At 43.0% G+C, this 21,985-nt stretch overlaps 1 long non-coding RNA gene across 1 annotated transcript; it reads right to left on the bottom strand.

The window, feature by feature from the left end:
* Nucleotides 1–9,035: 9,035 nt before the first annotated feature.
* Nucleotides 9,036–21,703, bottom strand: LOC123584207. The gene is made up of 2 exons (XR_006705251.1): nt 21,469–21,703; nt 9,036–9,369 (listed from the first exon to the last, which is right to left on the bottom strand). It is a non-coding gene; the product is annotated as an uncharacterized LOC123584207 (long non-coding RNA).
* Nucleotides 21,704–21,985: the final 282 nt, after the last annotated feature.

The raw sequence follows: 21,985 nt of genomic DNA, 5'->3' as shown, positions 1-21,985 counted from the left end.
TTCTTTCCACCTCTGCCTTTCTAGAAAAACATTGCTCTTTCTCGCTGCATTTTGAGGCCACACAACTACAGGACGCTTTAGAGATCAGCCCTGTGGGCTTCCTTTTGAATTTGGTATAGGAAGGTGGTCGATGATCTTGTCTACTATCTCACACTATTTATCCCTTGTGAGGACTAATTTATTCTGGAGATATTTTTCTGAGCTGACTAAAATCCTTTTAGATTGAAGAGGGGCATAAATAAATAAGTGAGTATAATATCAAATGCAACAAACATTTCTCTGCTGGTGAATAACAGGCTTGTCCCTTTAGAAGGATGAAAGCAACCTCTACTGAACTCCTACCATGTGCCAAGCACTCTGCTGGAGGCTTTAAATAATTGTCATTTAAATATTAATTTTTATGACCTTAGGAAGCAGGTTATGAGGAACGATGGGTTTAAGTAACTTGTCCAAAGTCATAGTGAGTGACTAAACCAGACTAATTTCAAACTGTAATAGAATATTTTGAGGAAAAACTATTTGGAAAGCCACGGCGTTTCATGATTGTAGAGGGGATGGAAGAGGTAGGAGACAATTTCATGTTAACTTATGGAGAATCTATTTCTAGTGCAACAGTCCAACGGTCCTATGATCCCAAGATTTTTTATCCCAATATTGACATGAGGCAATTAAAGTTCAAAAAAGTTACATATATCAAAACGCTCAAGATGACATAACAAATGAATCGATGAGATAGGTCTATTTGCAGATTAAGAGGAAAGGTTCAAGGTGAGGATCTTCCATGGAAAATGCTTATGCTGGCCCCACTTCCTTTGTCCCATTCATTTGGTCAGCTGGGGCTGCCATAATAAAGTACCACAGACCGGAGGGCTTAAACAGCAGAAATCTGTTGTCTCACAGATCTGGAGAGTAGAAGTCTGAAGTCAACAGATATTGGCAGGATTCGTTTCTTCTGAAACCTCTCTCCTTGGCTTGTAGATGGTTGTTTTCTGCCTGTGTCGTCACATGATCTTTCCTCTGTGTATGTGCCTATGTCTGGATCTCCTCTTCTTATAAGAGCAATAGTCATATTGGATTAGGGCCCATACTGATGACCCCCTTTTAACTTAATTACTTCTGTAAACACCCTATCTCCATTATGTGAGGGTGATCTGGCCGTGACATCTGTCACCCCTCTGATGACCAGGTTTGATTCGGCTGATCTGGCTGGCTAGGCAGGTGTCCCCCTCCTTCCTCACCACACCATGTGTGCTTGGTCGAAGAGAACGACCTTCCCCAGTAGAGGAGAATTGTTCTTCGGTCACGGGTATACAGGTAGCTGCACAACCCTGCTAGAATCTCCAAGCAGGCTCTCCAGGTCCATTTGTAGGAGAAGGAAGGGAAATCAAGCTCCCACGACTCCACACACATCCAGACACTGCATGTAGCAGTCTGCTTTTCTAAAAAAAAAAAAAGAAAAAAAGAAAAAAAGAAAAAAAAAAACCCTACCTCCAAACACAGTCATATTCTTAGGCATCTGGGTTTAGGGTTTCAATATATGCATTTCAGGGGACCACAATTCAGCTCATAATACCCATGATTCATGGTTAGGCTCACTCCATGCTACTGAAGAACAGGATATTTTTAGGAAGCTTCTATGGTCTGCAGAGCTGGTAGTCCAAAAATGAATGAATGAATGAATGAATGAATAAATAAATAAATGGAAGGAAGGAAGGAAGGATAGAAGGAAGGAAGGAAGAAAAAAAAGAGCCCTACGTTTAAATCTCTAGAGGGATGATTAGGGCAAAAGCTGCCCTTTTCTTAATGAATAATTCCTTATGAACCGGTCTAATTTCATTTGATTCACATTGCGTCTTCCTTTAGTTATTCCACTGTTAACGTGTTCAAACACAGCTGAGAAGAGAGAAACCATTTCTTCTCTGCGTGAACGAACTCCTCTAATGCCCAGATGAAAGCACCTTGGGGTTCCCGCCCAAATTTACCACCAGACTTGAAAGGGTAAAGCAAATGTCTGCTTGGATTGGGGATTCTCTTTGTTAGCATTTCCTAAACGGTCTTTTTGGGAAGGGGGAGTGGTCTCCCCAAACCCCTCGAAATGACCGATTTTTCCCCGGAAGAGAAGTCTTCCAGGAAATCTCCTCTTACCTTGCCCAACCGTCGAGTGATTTGGCAATTGTCTGCAAAGGAGAAGAGTTTTTCTGACAAGTGATCTGTATCTGTTTTGAGATCATCCACAAGGAAAGGAAATCTTGCCCCCACTGTCTTATTTTTAAAAATCTCCATTGCAGAAATGACACGTGGCTCGGGACACTGTTTTCCTCATTTTTATTGACTTTCTCTCTTGGCGTGTATTGAGCCTCACAGCTTTAATTATCACTTATATACAGATGATATTCAAATTTACACTTCATTTCCAGCCCCTTCAGATGATGTCACCCTTCGCCTCGCCCCAGACTTGGCTCATGTCTTGTCTTGGATGAGCCACAATTTTCTCTGATTGAATATGGATGAGACAGAGGCTTTGCAGTTTTGTTGTAAATAAACTCTAAATGCATTGAAGTTAATTTACCTCATTGATAGCCCAGTCTTCCAGTTAAGAGCCAGGGGGTTCAGTGACTGACTCTGAATTATCCTCCTTCATTCATCAGAGACTACTCGGCCAAGGGATTAATCTCCACAAAATATCCCAGAGACATGTGACAGTTTCCATCACTCCTAATTTTGGCCAGAATTCTGGTTATCTCACGGCTGAAATTCTGCCATGATCTTTGGAAAGGCGTCCAACAAACCTCCTGTTTACGGTCTATTTGGAATATGGCTGCCCTTTGGCCTTGCTCTGTGTACACAATCCCAGGATACATTTTCCTTCAGGCAGCTGTGCTAGCTTCTTGCGCACTGAATAAAATGTAATTTGTCAAGATCTTGGCCAGATTGTCTGCCTTCACATAAACTAGCTTTTGAAATGACTTAAAATTACGGTCTCGCTTTTTCAAGAGTCGCTTGCTATTTTGTTTCATCATGTGGTTGGAGATGTACCATGCATAGCACCCCGACACTCTCTAGAACATGCTAGCTTGAACAAAAATGTGTATTTGAAAACACCAGGAATGAGCATTAGCCTATGAAGGCCTGGCACGTAATAAGCCATAAGCCCCCGATAAATACTCGACGGAATAAAGACCGAGTGAATGAATTTGTAATCCTTTGACCCATTTGTGGGTGGTTTTTTTTGCTGCCTTAGTTATGTATAATATATTTTTATCTACTTTTAGATTATTATGTAACTGTGCCTGTGTAATTATTATTTCAACTAGAACATATTCGAAATCTCCATTAACATGACTGAAGGGTATAAAATAGAATCCTCGGAGTTGTCAATTAGCTGATTTGTCTTGTGTTGCTTTTCTTCATTATTTCAGTGCAGCTAACGGTTCATTCAGCACATTTTAATTAAAAACAAACATATGTGGGTCTGCTAAGAACTCAAGTGTAGTGCAGTTAGACAGGGATGGCAAATATTTCTAGCAGTGACCATATGATATCTTCCATTCATCTCAGCAATAATCTTCCAAATCTAATTATTGGGAGGACGGCAGCTGCAGCCAGTTAGGCTTTTCTTTATTTTTACAGAGATGTGGGGTTTTTTTTTCAGCCCGTTGCGTTGTAGAACATCAGCTGCTGCCGGAGTCCCTTGCAAGGCTGACATCCCAGCATCTACAAGACTTTCCTCCATTGAGACGCTTCCCATTTCTTCCTGTCCACGTGCCTTCTGGCCTAAAGATGTTCCAGGGAAATGGCTAGCCCTCCGACAAGATCTCTTTCGCTTTGTACGGATATGTTAGGTCTATTACTGTGACCCGAAGGTTCTAAGCATGGAGGATGTGTCACCAGGGAAGCCTCGGTAATAGATACGGCGTCACCTACATGAAAGCCGCCGCGTGCCAGGGGCTGGTCTTGAGCTTTGCAGACTCAAGCATGATTCCGTCAGCTTAGTCGCTGACTGAGGGCGCAGAGGAGAACGTATTCATTTAAAATGAGAATGATAACGGGGCGCCCGAGTAGCTCAGTCAGTTAAGTGTCTGACTCTTGATTTGGGCTCAGGTCATTGACCGGAGAGTTCAAGCCCCTCATAGAGCTCTTTGCTGGGTGTGGAGCCCGCTTGAGATTGTCTCTCTCCTCTCTCTGTCTTTCCCACGCTTGTGCATGCTCTCTGTCTCTCAAGATAAATAGATAGATAGATAGATAGATAAGAATTATAACAATTGAGAAATATTCACTCCTACGGAGTGTCCCTCTAGTGTAATAATTGAGAACGGGGACTCTGGAGTCAGACTGCTGGAGGTCTAAAACTGTTTGTGCTGCCCACTAGCTGTGTGACCTGGGGGACATTGCTCAACTTCCCTGCGTGTGGCAGACTGACTTTAGGGTGGCCCCACGATCTCTGCTCCTAGGAGTCACGACCCTGTGTCATTCCCCTCCCCGCAAGTGTGGGTGGGGCCCGTGATGTGCTTCTAACCAATGGAAGGTGGCAAAGGTAATGGGATGTACATGATACGGTTTATGTGATTATGTAAGAGCACAGCACCCATTCTGCTAGAGTCTCTCTCTGTCTCTCTCTGTCTCTCTGTCTCTCTCTCTCTCTGTCTCCCGGGACCTGTGCTTTTGGGGGTGCTGAGCTGCCACGTAAAAAGTCCAGCTACACTGAAGCCACCATAGTGGAATGACCACATAGAGAGACCTCATCGAAATAGAGAAAGATGTCCAGGGAACCATCTGTCTTCCAGCCCTAGCTTCCAGCTCTTTGGATCTCTCCAGTCCGGGCCCTGAACAAGTGTGTGAAGTGGACTTCCAGATGATTCCAGCTCCACTCACATGCTGATTGCAACTGTAAAGAGATCCTCGTGAGAATCGCCCGGCGGAGCTCAGTCAACTCCCAGAACTGTGTGAGAGAAAAAGAAATGACGATTATTGTTTTAAGCCACGGTTTCAAGGTAGCTTTTAAAAAGATACACGTACCAAAACTCACATTAGAGTGTGTCTGTGTGTGTGTGTGCGTGTGTGTGTCTATATGATCATACAGAGGTATATTCTGTTTGACACACATATAGTCACACAGCTTGGTAACAAAAGGTATCAATGCTATTGTCGCATTTACGATTATATCGCAGACGCTTGCCATCCTAGAGTCAGCACACATGGTTTTGGTTATTTTGCAACTCCAGGATCCACGATGTGTGGTCACTTGTAATTTTGCTGAGCCATGAATTTGAGTCTCAGGTTTGTGGGGGAGAGCATTTCTCACTGGTGAATGGTGCTAGCTGATTACCAGCACAAACAGGATTTTGTTTTCTGCTAGTCGTTCTTACGCAATCCGTCTTATGATGTGAGTTTTAAAACATGCTTTGGTGAAACACAAGGCCCTAAAACATCTCTTAGTGGTGAAAATGAGGAAACAAAGAGGCCTGAGAGATCTACCCACACCCCAGTAACAAGAATTTCAAAGAGTGGAGTGTCAAAGGTGATGGCAGTGTGGCTTATGATGCGAAAGCAGTTGGAGGGGAACGGGCCCCAAACCAGGGAGCGTAATGGATTAAGCCATTTTGGCGAGAAGTCTGATCAGAACATCGTAGTTTACAAAGTCATTAGAAGCCTGAAATCATCATTCGTATTTTTCAATTAAAATATAGTGCCTTTGGGGAGGAAATTATATGCTGTTTATATTCACCAGTTTGTGGGATATTTGAAGGCGTAGGGACATGTGTGTCCTGAATTTCAACAGAATGTAGTCCTGAAACTTCATATGTGACAGGCTTGTGCAGCGTTGAGGAAAGTGTAAGTCATGGTCCTTGTCCTTGAGACCCATACAGTTTAACCAGGTGATGGGTGAGGAGAGAAGAGGGGAAATAAGCAAACAATGACAAGTTAAATATGATCATTCTCATGTATGCTGGTGAATGTCACCCATGCTAAGGTGGCATAGAGAATAGGGGCTTTTAGTTCGGAGGAGAAAGACGGAGAACTTTAGATCTCTCATAGGATAAAGTCCAAGCTCCTCGGCCTGGCATTCAAGGCCTTCCATAATCTCTCCCCAGCCTTATCTCCGACTTTCTCTCTTCATATCCGCCATATAAAACAGCCGTCAAGTCAGTTTGGCTGATTCATTAAGAAATACACCTGCATCTAATTTACGCCCTCTTAAGTAGTTTGAAATAAAATAAAAGGGAAATGAGCGGCACACACACAAAATAATTTTAGAATAGTACAATTTATGTTGCCTGTCAATTTTTTTTTTTTTTTTTTTTTTTAAACAGAAAACTCCTTAGCAGTACTAAGTGAAAAACCTCTCATGCATGACCTACCCTGCCCCTGCCCCTTCCCCTTCTGGCTGGCTGGAGCAGAGTCAAGCCCCAAGGTCACCTTGGAAGCCACATGTTGAAGGTGACAGAGCCTCCAGGTCCCTGAATCAGTGTGTGCAGGAAGGTCACCTAGCAACCGGGAAGGCCCCCGTCATCTCTCACGTAAGGGAGAAGTAAGCATCTGCTGTCGTTAGCCTTGGAAATCTCGGGTTTGTTTCTTACAGCAGCTAGCTTCTGGGGTAGTCTGCATCGTCTTAAGTGACATGGTCAGTGACTATGAAAGAGTGGGAGAAAGCTATCACTACTAGCGTCAAAACAGAGGTTACCAGGGGTGCCTGGGGAGCTCAGTCGGTTAAGCGTTCTTCGACTTCGGCTCAGGTCATGATCTCATGGTCCGTGAGTTCGAGCCCCGCGTCGGGCTCTGTGCTGACAGTTCACAGCCTGGAGCCTGCTTCGGATTCTATGTCTCCCTCTCTCTCTGCCCCTCCCCTGCTCATGCTCTCTCAAAAAATGAATAAACGTTAAAAAAATTAAAACAAGCAAACAAACAAAAAAACCCAGAGGTTACCAACTGCACTGAGAAAAGGCTCACGGGACAGTTCCCATCAAGAGTGTGGATTCTGGCACCAGACTGCAGGACTGGAAGCTGTTTCTACCATTCACTGGGTATGTAACCTTAGGCAAGTAAGTGTGTTAGGTGGGGACATGGGGTTCTCCAGGGAAACAAAATCAATAGGATGTGATAGGGAGAGGGAGGGAAGGAGGGAGAGAGAGAGAGAGAGAGAGAGAGAGAGAGAGAGAGATTTATTTTAAGCAATCTGCTTATGTGATCGCGGTGGGTTAGCAAGTCCAAAATCTGATAGGGGAGGCTGGCAGGCTGCAGACACAGGAAAGAATGGCGGTTCAAGTTCAAAGGCAGTCTGTTAGTGAATTAGGGAGAGCTGATGCTGCAGATGAAGTCCAAAGGCAGTCTGCTGGCGGAATTTCTTCTTGCTCTTGGAAAGGTCAGCCTTTTGTTCTATTCAAGCTTTCAGTTGATTGGTTAAAGCCTCCCCAGCATCATGGAGGGCAATCTGCTTTACTCAAAGTCCACAGATTTAAATGTAAATCGCATCCAGAAACACTCTCATAGAAACATCCAGAATAATGTTTAACCAACTATGTGGGTTCTGTGGCCCAGCCACTTACGCCAGTTGGCCCAACCAAATGGAATGTAAAAGTAACCATCATAGGAAGTTACTCAATCTCTCGATGCCTCAGTTCCCTCATCTGCAAAATGGGGATAATAAAGAAGCTATCCTATTGGATGAACCTGAAGACCCAGTGAAGAAAGGCCTGTGTTTAGAATAGTGTCTGCACGTAGCACTCTTGACTATTATTAATAATTAGTAGTAGTTACTATTTCCACAGGCTTCAGCCATATGCTTTGCTCTGATGAAAAAGCTAAGAAAATAGTTAAGCAGGGCCACCAAGAATAATGGGTGTTCAGCTGAGAATACCACTGACATGAAGAAAGTCTTTATACATTAGAATTCTTACAGTGTAGAAACTCCAGACTTGTATACCAGCCTTTGCAGGCTGTATTGGCCAGTCCTCCATTAGTGAGTGGCTATTTTTTTTCTCGTTGTTATTCCATGAATAAATTTTAATATATTCAATTTCCCCCATAAACTGTTTCTTTACTGCTCACATTAATGCAATATGGTGAAAACATTTGCATGACTAGAATCTTTTGCAATCTACTGGAGCATTTCTCCTGCTTCGCTTTTCCTTCATTTCTGGTAAGAAAATTCATTTTTGCTTCACATGATTTTGAATTAGCTGTCACTTCTCAGGAATGCAATGTCAGCATAAATCAAAAAGCTGATGGAGAGTGGCATGATTAAGAATCTGGCTTGGGGTTAGCCAGAATTGGGCGCAAGCCTTTCCAAGCCCTCGCTTCTTCACAAAGGACTATTGTGAGGGTTGAATGTGCAGTGCCCGGCACTCAAGAAGCACTAGGCAATTGGGAACTAGGATGGTTTCTTCCATTAGTAATTCTCTGTGTTGTGACAAGATCCCTCCTTGTGCTGGGGAGACCTAACATCCTGGGGCCTTGAGTGACCATGTGGAAGAAATCACCTACCAACCAGGATTACCCCTGTTAATCTATTATATATGCAGGGAGTAAACTCCTATTATCATTAGTTTCCTGGGGCGCCTGGGTGGCTGAGTCAGTTAGGCGTCTGACATCAGCTCAGATCATGATCTCACTGTTCATGAATTTGAGCCCCTCATCGGGCTCCGTGCTGACAGCTTAGAGCCTAGAGCCTACTTTGGATTCTCTGTGTCTCTCTCTGCCCCACCCTCGCTTGTGCTCTGTCCCTCTCTGTCTCTCAAAAATGAGTAAACATTAAAAAAAATTCATTTGGGGTTTCCTTATTATAGCACCTGGTTTGTTGGGCACTATGCATCACCTTGACCACTCTGGTCAGTTAATATTGCAAGAAGGCCGCCGCCATCCATAATGTTCTCTCCACCTCTGGCTGCAGAGGCCTTGAATTTCTGTAGAAAGTGTCTGCTATATAGCTTATTTACTCCCCGTATCTACTAGCCAATGACAGTGCCTCTCTTTTTATGGAAATGATCTGCTTCCCCAGTTGGGCAATATTGTAGGTATTGATTTCAGGGTGCAAGAAATGTGATTTTTTAAATTTAATTTCTTTCTTGAGTTTCCATGCTACTGGCACAGCAGAATAGGAATTCTAGTTAATTTGAGGTTTTCCTAATTTCCTTAGGAGTTGTGTGTAAGTTCTGGGCTGTGGAGCTGAGCTTCTGGTCTCGAAGACCATCGTCTGGTGAGGACATCTTCGTTTCTGCTTGGCGTTTCATTGGTGGTTAAGTGTGTAGTTTTCTCTCATTCTTGATTGTAAGGCTTCCCGCCGTGGGTCCCAACCTCAGCATTTTCATGTTGCTTTCATGTGTGTGACGATAAAGAGGCTTGTGTGAGAGTCCGCGGTGTATGGAAAGCCATCTGTGGGGCAATGGGTAGAAGAAGGGACTAAGCACACATAAAAAAATCAGTTAATACTTTAATATCTCAAAAATAGAATTCCACAACAAAAAGAAAGGCCCTCGAGGGCCAGAACTGTATCCTAACCATATCCTGGTACCCATTCCAGCAAATCAAATTTACCTCATTAAATATTTGCTGCTGGCATTAAATGATAAAGGATAGCCAATGGACCATAGAAGCAGAGAGAGAAAATATTCCCAATCTTTTTGGAAACCAGTAACTTCTATGGAAAGCACTGTTATGGCCTGACTACGTGTCCCTCCTAGTCTAGTCACACTGGAATAACCAATCTCCTTGTTTTCCTCCTGCCAGAAACAACTAGACACACTCATAAAACATATGATACAGTTATTTCCAGACCCTGGACAGCAGGCCTATAATCCCTGAGAGAAGAGGAACAAAACAAGGGGGGAAGAACTATCGGGGAGCTATAAACTGAAAGTTTCTCAGCATTCGCAGTTATCTGGGAGACAATTATCTGAGTTCCATCTAGTCAAGGTGGAGAAAGCTCACTGACCCCTCTCTTTGTTTTCTATGGCTACTGTAAAAAAGTGTTATGCATTGAATGACTTCAAACAGCATACATTTATTATCTTACAGTTCTGTAAGTCAGAAGTCTGATGCAGATCTCACTGGCATAAAATCAAAGTGTTGGCATGGTGCATTCCTCTCTGGAGGATCTAAGGAAGAATTCACATCTTTGCGTCTTTCACCTGCTTCAGCCCACCTGCTTTCCTTGATTCACGGCCCCCTTTTTCCACCTCCAAAGTCAACAACACTGAGCTGAATCCTCACCCTCTCTCCCTCTCTAGTTCTGTCCTCTGCCTCCCTCTTCAGTGTTTAAAAACTGTTGGATAAGCCAAGACAATCTTCCCATTTTATTTTATTTTATTATTATTTTTTTTAATGTTTATTTATTTTTGAGACAGAGAGAGACAGAGCACGAACAGGGGAGGGTCAGAGAGAGAGGGAGACACAGAATCCGAAACAGGCTCCAGGCTCTGAGCTGTCAGCACAGAGCCCGACGTGGGGCTCGAACTCACGGACTGTGAGATCATGACCCGAGCCGAAGTCGGACGCTTAACCGACCAAGCCACCCAGGCGCCCCAATCTTCCCATTTTAAAGTCAGCTGGTTAGGAAACTTAATTCTGGCTGCTCCCTTAATTCCCCCCTTGTCATGTATCCTAATATATTCCCGGGTTCCAGGGATCAAGATGTGGACATTTCAGGAGGGCTTTACTCTGCTTACTGCAACCACCGAGGCACTTATTAGACACCTCAGAAGTCATGCCATAGTACTAGAGATGAAGTAGCTCTCAGGTAATGGATACTTTAGATCCAACCTAACAAAGCTATAAAATAAGTTCAAATGAGTTAAGTTAATCTACAAGTAAATTAACACTTGCCAAAATAAATTCCAAACCTCTTTAAAGAAAGACAACACGATCCAGACACAAAATAGTGAGATGTTTATAATCGCAATCAAAAGTTACTAGACATTCAAAGAAGCAGGAAGATATGATTCATAACCAGAGGAAAAATAATCAATAGGAACAGACCCCGAAATGATAGCAATAATAGAATTATCAAACAAGGACTTTAAAATAGTTCTTATAAATACACTCAGGAGGAAATGAAATGAGGTAAGAAATGCAAACTATATAAAAGATGAATAGAATTTCAGTGGAACCAAATGAAATGACAAATTCAATGGATACGTTTAATAAGGGATTGGACACTGCAGAAGAAAAGATCAGTGAACTTGAAGAAATAATAAAAGAAACTAGACTGAAACACACAGAGGAAAAAAAATCTGAAAAAAATAACGTTAGTGACCTGCAGGGTAAGATCAAGTAGTGAAATGGGAACCCTAGAAAAGGGGCAACAGAAAATCTACTGGAAGAAATAATGGCCAAAAGTTACTCAAATTTAATAAGTAGAAACACAGGTCAAAGGGGGTCAATAAATACTAAGCAGAAAAAATACAAATAAAAGCACATCACGGGGCGCCTTGGTGACTCAGTCGGTTAAGCGTCCAGCTTCGGCTCAGGTCGTGATCTCGCGGTTCGTGAATTCGAGCTCCACATCGGGCTCTGTGCTGACAGTTCAGAGCCTAGAACCTGCTTCGGATTCTGTGTCTCCCTCTTTCTCCGCCCCTCCCCTGCCCACACTGTCTCTCTCTGTGTCTCAAAAATAAATAAATGTTAAAAAACATTTTTTTAAAAAAGCACATCACAACACATCACAATCATGTTGCTGAAAACCAGTGATGAAAATGTTCTTAAAAGAAGCCAGAGAAAGACACGTTATAAACAGGGCTCAAGGACAAGAATATCCACAGACTTCTTGTCAGGAACAATGCAAGCCAGAAGACAATGAAAATGCATGGTCACAGTGCTGGAAGGAAAAAAAGGTCAAAGTAGAATTCTATATCTAGAAAAACTAACCTACAAAAATGAAAGCAAACAAAGGCTTTTCCTCTAGGAGATCTATACCATAAGAGATGTTAAGGTAAGCTTTTCAGGCAGAGGAAAGTGATACCAGTTAGAATCTGGATCTGTACAAAGGAATGAACATTGGAAGTGGACAATGTGTGTATAAAGAGAAAATATATGTTTGGCAACAGTTGCATAAGGGACCCAAAGAGTGAAATGGAAGTATATTATTGTAAGATTCTTGGGTTGTACAGTGCAAGATATATCATGATTTGAAAGTAGACCGTCTGGGGCGCCTGGGTGGCGCAGTCGGTTAAGCGTCCGACTTCGGCCAGGTCACGATCTCGCGGTCCGTGAGTTTGAGCCCTGCGTCGGGCTCTGGGCTGATGGCTCAGAGCCTGGAGCCTGTTTCCGATTCTGTGTCTCCCTCTCTCTCTGCCCCTCCCCCGTTCATGCTCTGTCTCTCTCTGTCCCAAAAATAAACGTTGAAAAAAAAAAAAGAAAGTAGACCGTGATGTTAAAGCTGCATATTGTGACCTCTATACCCTACTCCACCGAAAAATAAAGCAGGTAGATATTGATAATAAGCCAGTAGAGAGAAAAATACTCAATCCAACAGAAAGCAATGAAAGACAGGGTGTGTGTGGAAATAATAGATAACCAAGTAAAAAACAAAATAGCAAGATGGTAAACTTAAATCCAACCATATCAGTAACTACATTAAATGGAAACATTTTAATTAAAAGTCAGAGATTGTCAGGCTGGATAAGAAAGCAAGACCCAATTACACATTGCCCACAAGAGATCTAATTTACATATAACAAAGATTAACAGAAAGGAATGGAAAAAGATATACTATGCAAATAATAACAAGAAATCTGAAGTGGCTATATTAATATCAGACAAGGTGAACTTAAGGATAAAGAATATAACCAAAGAAAGAGAGGGACAATTCACAATGATAAAAGATCAATTCAATAAGACAGCATAACAATACTAAATGTTTACTCACAGAGCTTCAAAATACGCAGAACAAAACTGAAAGACCTGAGAAAATATTTTAAAATCCACAGTTATGAGTGATTTTGAAAATAAACATAGTGCGGTTTTCTTTTTCAACAATTGGTGATGGGGAAACTGGATGGCCATATGCAAAAGAATGAAGTTGAACCTGACACCACATACAAAAATTAACTCAAAATGGATCAAAGACCCCCCCCCCCAAAAATCAAATACCTAAATATAAGAGTTAAAACTATAGAACTTTGGGGGCGCCTGGGTGGCGCAGTCGGTTAAGCGTCCGACTTCAGCCAGGTCACGATCTCGCAGTCTGTGAGTTCGAGCCCCGCGTCAGGCTCTAGGCTGATGGCTCAGAGCCTGGAGCCTGTTTCCGATTCTGTGTCTCCCTCTCTCTCTGCCCCTCCCGCGTTCATGCTCTGTCTCTCTCTGTCCCAAAAAAAAAAAAAAAAAAAAAAAAAAAACGTTGAAAAAAAAAAAAACTATAGAACTTTGAAGAATGCACAGAGACATGACATAAAATAGGCAATGATTTTATGGATATGACACCTAAAGCATAGGTGACCAAAGACAAAATAAAGAGGTCTACATTAAAATTTAAAACTTCTGTACATAGAAGGATACTATCAACAGAGCAAAAAGGCAACATACGAGGGGTGCCTGGGTGGCTCAGTCGGTTGAGCGTCCTGCTTCGGCTCACGTCATGATCTTGTGGTTTGTGGGTTTGAGCTCCGCATTGGGTTCTGTGCTGACAGCTCAGAGCCTGGAGCTTGTTTCAGATTCTGTGTCTCCCTGCCTCTCTGCCCCTCCCCTGCTCATGCTCTGTCTCTCTCTGTCTCTCAAAAAATAAATATTTTAAAAAATGATAAAAAATAAAGGCAACATATGAAATGGGAGAAAATACTTGTAAGTTATATATCTGATAAGGGGGTTGATAACCACGATATATAAAGAACTCTTACAACTCAACAGTAAAGAAAACCCGACAACCTGATTAAAAATGAGCAAAGAGGGGCCTGGGTGACTCAGTCGGTTGAGCGTCCAACTTCAGGTCAGGTCATGAACTCGTGATTTGTGGGTTCGAGCCCCGCATCGGGCTCTGTGCTGACAGCTCAGAGCCTGGAGCCTGCTTTGGATTCGGTGTCACCCTCTCTCTCTGCCCCTCCCCTGCTCACGCTCTGTCTCTCTCTCCTTCAAAGATAAACATTAAAAAAAGTAAAAAACGGAAAATAACCAATGTTGGTGAAGATGCGGACACATTGAAACCACTCTGCATTGCTGGTGGCAATGTTAAATAGTCCAACTGCTGTGGAAAACAATATGATGGCTCCTCCAGTAATTAAACATAGAATTACCCTATGACCCAGCCAGCAATGTCATTGCGGGGTACACACACACAAGAATGGAAAGCAGGGACTTGAACAGATATTTGTACACCCATGTTCATAGGAACGTTATTCACAATAGCTGAAACGTAGAAGCATTCTAAGTGTCCATCTCTAGATATGGGTAAACAGAATGTACTCAGCATGGTACATAGAATATTATCGAGCCTTAAGAAAGAGGGAAAGTCTGACAGGTGCTACAACATGAACAGACCTTGAAGATACCCCACTAAGTGACATAAAGCCAGTGGCAAAAATACAAATACTCTGCGACCCCTCTAACGTGAGGTCCCTAGACTAATCAAATTCGTAGAAGCGGAATGTAGAATGGTGGTGTTCAGGGTTGGGGGCGGGGGGAGGGTGGATGGGAAGTTGCTGTTTAGTGGGTAGAAAGTTTCAGTTTGGGAAGATGAAAAGCTCTGGAGAGGGAGTGGGTGCCGGTTGCACAACATGGTGAATCTACTAATGCCCGGGGGAGTGTATGCTTTCCAATGTTTAAGATGGTAAATTGTATACTGTGTGTATTACTACAATAAACAAAGAGGAAGTGGGGGGGAGGGGAGAGTTAAAAGGTTTGAAAAGAGAACCTCCATATGTTTTTGACTTTTTTCTTTCTTCCCTTCCTCCCTTCCTCCCTTCCTTCCTTCCTTCCTTCCTTCCTTCCTTCCTTCCTTCCTTCCTCCTTTCCTTCTCCTTCCTTCCTTCCTTCCTTCCTTCCTTCCTTCCTTCCTTCCTTCCTTCCTCCTTTCCTTCTCCTTCCTTCCTTCCTTCCTTCCTTCCTTCCTTCCTTCCTCCTTTCCTTCTTCCTTCCTTCCTTCCTTCCTTCCTTCCTTCCTTTTCCTGTTTTTCCACATCAGAGGGAAATTCATATATTGCAGTCTGGCCCGGGTCCCCCAACTCTGCTCTAAGAGAACTTCCGTGTGCTAGAAATCTTCGGCCAAGGGGGCCTGTGGGTCTGTCGGTATGCTGGTGTGTGGATGTGTTTTTTTCTTACTTCCCAGTTTCATTTAGGGGACGGCACCTCACCAAGTGCTTAAACAGGAAGGAGAAATTACCGACACTGTTATTTTCTTTTACAACAGCTTCAAGATTCATGCTAAAGCTACCATTATCCTTTTCCCCGTTGGATTCCGAGGAGAGGGGACCTTTGGCTGGTTCTGCGGCTGCAGACAGAGCCCCAGGCCTCCTGGTCCTTTCAGGCTCTTTCAGTTATATGTAACCTGTCCTAAGGGGCGCCTGAGTGGCTCGGTCTGTTAAGTGTTGGGCTTCGGCTCAGGTCACGATCTCACGGTTTGTGGGTTCCAGCCCTGCGTCGCACTCTGTGCTGACAGCTCGGAGCCTGGAGCCTGCTTCAAATTCGGTGTCTCCCTCTCTCTCTGCCCCTCCGCCGCTCACGCTCTGTCTCTCTCTCTCTCAAAAATAAATAAACATTAAAAAAAAAAAAAAAAGTAACCTGTCCTCCAGGGACCCTCTGTTTATCCATGGTTGCTCAAGTGAATTCAAGTGTTAGGCCAAATCCCAGACCTGGACACAGGCTTCCTTTCTGAATGACTGAATAAATGATTATTTTACCCAATAATTAATAGACCCCATGGATAGTTCATTCAACTTGGTAACAGTTCAAATCTGATGGCAAAGTGGTGCCTTTACATAGAGCAACAGAACTCTGGCATTGACATAATAAAATGGGAATAACAATAATAACGATATTGGCTAATATTTGGGGTACTATTCACATACTGATTTACTTAATCCTCCACAACAAGGCAGGTTTTATGACTATTCCCATTTCACAGATGAGAAACCTCAGGCACGGAGTGGGGAGGTCCCTTTCACTGTTCCGCGCTCATCCCTAAACTTGAATTCCTTTCTCATGACACCCACTTTCACCAGGGAATGTCCCACTGGGCGTCAGACTAGTGTGAGGCTTGCTCTGCGTTGCTGTCTTATTCAAGTTAGTTTGCTAGGAAGCCATGGGAAACCGCCTCAAATTTGCTGAGGTAAGCATGGGAACTTGTTGGTGACCATGGGGTATAGCCAGTTGCAGGCACAGCTGTATCCAGGTGACCAAATGGTGGTTAATCTGTCTGTCTGTCTGTCTTTCTCTCACACACATGCACACACACGCTTTTTTGCACCTCTAGAGTCTGCTTACCTCTCTGCTGACAAAGTTAAAATGTCTAGCATCAAACCTACATCCAAAAGTTTAAATTCTGGTAGGAAGACAGAGCTTTTCCCCACCTTAGTAGTCCCAGCATGAATCCTGAATTTTGCAATTGTGTCTCATAAGCCTATCTTGAGTCACCCAATATACCTAAACCAATCACTGTGGTCAAGTGGAAGGAAACCCTGCATTGTCCTGAGCCGAGCCAATTGTTCATCTTCGTGTCTGGGGGTTCGCGAGGGGCTTGGCTCAACTGTGTGAACCCAGGGTGGAAAAAAATGCCAACTTAGATGCTATTATCCAAAGAAGGAGGGTGTGCCTGCGTGCAGGGCCGACCGATGTAACATTCGCTATTGAGGCCAGTAAATCAGTCAACGGTAGATAGACCCTGAATATCATCTGATTTCAAGCTGGAGTGCAGGGAATCTCCATTTTATTGGATTGGATATCCGGCATCCTGTGTTTTCCCTACAAAGCGTGCTGACCAGAGTTCTCCTAAAGATTCTAACAGCTTTGAATTCATGACTCATGGATCACCTAAGACACCGAGTCACTGCCATATTTTTACTTCCATTTTGATATTCATTCAACAGATACAGACGGAGCCCTAACTATACGTGGGGATCTTAAAATACAGAAGTGAATCAGCGTCAGGGCCCTCGCTTCACATTTCGGCCAGAGGCTTATGTCCGTTGCCATTTACTGTGGGTTTGCTTGACTTTGTAAATCACACGAAGCTTTTGCATTTAATGTTGGATTTTCCTATAATACCATGGACAGAATTTTAAGTAGTAGCAGGTAGTCAATACATGCTTGCTGATTGATTATATGACAGTGAAGATCCATCCTTCTGTATGTATTATTTCTTCTCTGTTGTTTATCTGCCCCTAGACCAACCAGGTCACGAGTGATGGAAACCTCAGCGATTTTTCCAGGGACAGTGATGTAATGCTATTCCCTATAGGTGGTGAAAGTGGAAATTACTTGCTGTGGGAACCCCACGTTTATAAAGCATTTGTGTGGTGGTAAACGTGTGTGGGAACAGGAAGTCTCACAACTGTCTTCCTTCCCTTTCTGTATTTTTGCTAACTTTGATCTGGAATTTTAATCTTATTGGGTGAAGTTATTTCCGGGGAGGGGTTCAAAGACTTTCCAGGATCTCTGCCTTTTTGAACATTAGCTTCTTTGTGGTGTGTTTTTTTCCTAATTATTCCAAGGATAGTACAATGACCATGAAAGCAGGAAAAAAACATTTTATGTTCTTGAATTTGATTGCATATACACAGCTTCCATCTAGTACCTCTCTGGTTCTCAGGTTCATTTCAATGTCATTTTCAAGGTGCCTGCCAAAATTATAGTCATTCCAATCCAAGTTAATATACATTTAGGAAGTAAGTTGGTTCATTTTGATTTAAACACAGGACTTCAATATCCGTGTTTACACGACTCAACACTTCTAGTATAGCTATTGGAGAGTTAGGCTACTGCACGTTATTTAATATATTTATTAATTCATTTATCAAGTATTTACTGAACACCTATCATACATGAAGGTGGTCAAAAGTACAAACTTCCAGGTATAATATAAAATAAGAAAGTCTTGGGTTGTGATGTACAGCCTGGTGATGGCAATTAATTAATTACATGTATATTTGAAAGTTTCTCTGGTGCCTGAGTAGCACAGTCGGTTAAGCGTCCGACTCTTGATTTCAGCTCAGGTCCTGATCTCATGGGTTCGTGAGTTCAAGCCCCACATCGGCTCCAGGCTGATAGTGTGGGACATGCTTAGAATTCTCTCTCTCCCTCTCTCTCTCTGCTCCTCCCTGCTTGTGCTCTCTCTCTCTCTCAAAAATAAATAAATACACTTAAAAAAAAGTTTCTAAGAGAGTGGATCTCAGAAGTTCTCACTGTAAGAAAAAAAAATGTCATTACGTGTGTCATTATGTGTGGGACAGATGTTAACTAGACTTCTTGTGGTGATCATTTGGCAACATATACATACCTGTCAAATCATTATGTTGTGCACCTGAAACTAATATAATGTTATATGTCAATTATATCTCAAAATAAAGAAATATATTCATTAATTAATAGGGTCATACGTCACGTTCTATGAAGAAATGTAAAGCAGGGTGTGGGGCAGAGTCAGGGGAGGGCTTTTAGATTGGCCAGCACATCAGTCAGCGGGGGGCTGCCGTAACAAAGTATCACAAACTAGGGGGCTTAAACCACACAAATGTACTTTCTCATAGTTCTAGAGATTGGAAGTCCAAGATCAAGGTATAGGCAGGTTTGGTTTTTTCTGAAGCCTCCCTTTGGAGGACAGATGGCCGTCTCCTTGCTCTGTGTTCACTTGGTTTCCTCCCTGCACGTGCGTGTCTGGTGTCTCGGTCTGTGCCAATCTCCTGTTCTTATAAGGACACCGGTCATGTTGGATTAGTGTCACCCTTACAAACCCATGTTAACTTCATCACATTTTTAAAGGCGTTGTCACCAAATAAAGTCACATGCTGAGATACTGAGAGAGAGAGAGCTTCAACACATGAGTTTTGGGAGGACACAACTCAGCCCAGAGCAGGGGCCTCAGGGAAGACCTCTCTGAGAAGAGGAGACATCTGAACAGAGACCTGAATGAGGAACAAGTCATAGCTGTTGGGTGAGCCTCCCGGGGGGGGGGGGGGGGGGGGGGGGGGGGGGACAAGCGCCTCTGGCAGGGGGGACAGTGAGTGCACTGGTTCGAGGCTGGAATGTCAAGGCAGGGATGATGGCCAGAACTCAGTGAGGGAGGGCAAGTTCGTCACAGGTTCAGGCAGAGGCCAGCTCATGAGGAACCTTGGAGGCGAGGCGAGAACTTAATTTTTTTCTTTTCTTCTCACTGTCATAGGAAGTCATAGGAGCATTTTGAGCAAGTCAGAGGCATAATCTCACATATGTTTTTAAAGGATTATTTTAAAATTTACAACAGATTTTCCGTAGACTCCCAAGAATTCAGTGGGAAAGATTATACTAATCATGAAACCCAGCAAAGTTTCTCAGAATAGTTAAGATGCAGACCCCAGAGGTTACTCTCCACTGATTTTTTTTTTTTTTTTTTAGCAATTCCTTCTCTCAAGGGTTAAGGTATCAGCTAAGAATTGTTTGGAATACTGGATTACTGCCAAGACTTCTACTGCTACATTCACTGATGCTGAATTTATAACAAGGGAAATATCTGGCTTGATTTGTATATATGAAAGAATACCCTTTTCTTGAAGAAAAACGTGGGTTAACGGGCGCCTGGGTGGCTCAGTCGGTTAAGCGGCCAACTTCGGCTCAGGTCATGATCTCACACTCCGTGAGTTCGAGCCCCGCGTCGGGCTCTGTGCTGACAGCTCAGAGCCTGGAGCCTGTTTCAGATTCTGTGCCTCCTTCTCTCTCTGACCCTCCCCTGTTCATGCTCTGTCTGTCTCTGTCTCAAAAATAAATAAACATTAAAAAAAAAAAAAAAAGAAAAGAAAAACGTGGGTTAAGATGATCTGGTCTGTATTTATTCATAAGGAGTGGTGTTAAATTGACATCACTTGGGACAGCCCGAGTCAGGGGAAACTCTGAGGTGTCCCTTCCCTGTTTGACAAAGGTACAAGAGAGCGAATAGCAATTACTTTGGAAGTTTTGAGCAACTTGTTACCCCAAAATAAGGGACGTCCACAAAGCACTTCCTACGCACCATACGTACGCAGACCTTCTCCTGAATTAATCAGACTGGGCATTCTCAAGCCCCACGTACAGGGGCCAGGACACTGGATTATACTACAAACCATCAAGGTATTTCTTAAGGTGCTTAAAATGGCCACATCCATTTTTATAGCGCATTTATGTTGTACTCAGCTGCACGCACAATACTCAGTAGAAAACATATCCATTGAATAGATTAGTAGCCATTTTCATGGGAACTTGTAAACACCAAGCATCAATCTTCACTCTATCTCCGCTGAACTTTGTGACTGAGGGCTGCCTTCCAGGATCCGTAAAAAGTTTCCTCATGTGAAAGAGTATAAAGATACGACACACACACACACACACACACACACACACACACACACACACACAGAAACTTCCTACTGAAAGAACCTAATTAGAGTTAGTAAAATTTTAGCTGAGGTCAGTTACATTTCAAAAATAACACTCGATCACTTTTTCAGTCTTTCTTCTCTTTGAAACTCAGTATCTGTTTTATGAAGGGGGGCATGGTAAGTATGATCTAAGCATGAACAACGGTAACCTGTCTATGCCGTGAAAATCATTAGAGATCATTGGAAACAACTTTAATACGAATATGAAACCTTCCCTCACCGCCTTCCACCCCCAGGGACAGAAAACGGACTAACCTGTTCTGGCCAAATAATGAGAATCATATATGTGTGAATAAAGTCCTTAGTCCTTGGATTCCTGTATCTAAAGCGTGTTTGAACATTCCCCTAAAGACTGTCTTCAGACACCCGAAGAAACCAAATGCACAAAGGACCACAATACCTTTTCCACGGTCTTGGTACCAAAGGATAGAACGCAGAGCATAATCCAACAGGCTTCGGTCAAGTTCTCAGTCAAGGATTTGGAGGCGATCCTCGAAGGCTGACTTAGAAGGACGGTTGCAGCAGTAATGTTGCTTCATTTGCTTTAATAAGCAGAGTTCGAGATTATTTATGATAACACAATCAGTGGAATGTGTCCCGTGCATTCCGAAAACGCGAAGCCTCACTTTTGAGTCTGGCTATTAAGTCCTTGCTGTGAAAGGATGGCAAGTGTTATTAAATTGTTAGATTAGCAAGGTTCTACTGCATTTTCACTTTAAGCCAGAGTGCTTTCACAGCTGAGCTATAATGCTCTGAAAATGCCTACATAACAAGATCCAGACGTGGAGCTGAATCCCAAATGGTAAACGGCCAACGGCATTTATACACTCTTACCTTGCTGAAGCCATAAAAAGTCAGCGCGTCTGAAAAGACACTGCGCCTAAATCCAAAGACATAGAGGAAGCCAACGCAGGAAATAGGGGCTCTTTCCATAATAGCATACCTTTACAGGGCGGGAAGGCACTTCCATTTTCTAGAGAATACCGGCATGAACTCCAATCCCTTCTTAAGAAGGCAAGTAGAAAGAATGAGCCTAAATTATCCTATTGATGACTAAATGTTACATTTAGCTCCCTGGAGTCCATGGAACAGAATTTCAAGGAATCGCATGTAGCCTGCTGGCCAAGTGGACTTCGCGCATACTTGAGTAAACACGAGGTTTCCTAATGAACTGCCTTTCTGAGAAATCTAAAGTATCAAGTGCTTAAGTTCCCGAAAACTTGAATTTATCAGGCAGGAAAAGGCATCAAATTATAAAACAATAGGGCTAGAAAGAAAACCCAAATGCACCTTACGGCAGATAGCTAAAGGAGTTCGAGAAATCACATTTCAGAAAACTACATCACAGTTGCCAGTTCAGGCTCTACTTTGCCAAGGTGCCCGGATCCACGAATAGGTTGAGTCTTGCACAAGCCCTATTTGCCCGGCTTGATTCAAAGTAGTCTGTGACTTCCAGTCCT

This window comes from Leopardus geoffroyi, chromosome B3, assembly GCF_018350155.1.
Source record: "Leopardus geoffroyi isolate Oge1 chromosome B3, O.geoffroyi_Oge1_pat1.0, whole genome shotgun sequence".
Classification (NCBI taxonomy): domain Eukaryota; kingdom Metazoa; phylum Chordata; class Mammalia; order Carnivora; family Felidae; genus Leopardus; species Leopardus geoffroyi.
The sequence above is the reverse complement of the archived record's forward strand: the minus strand, read 5'-3'. Positions and strand labels throughout refer to the sequence as shown.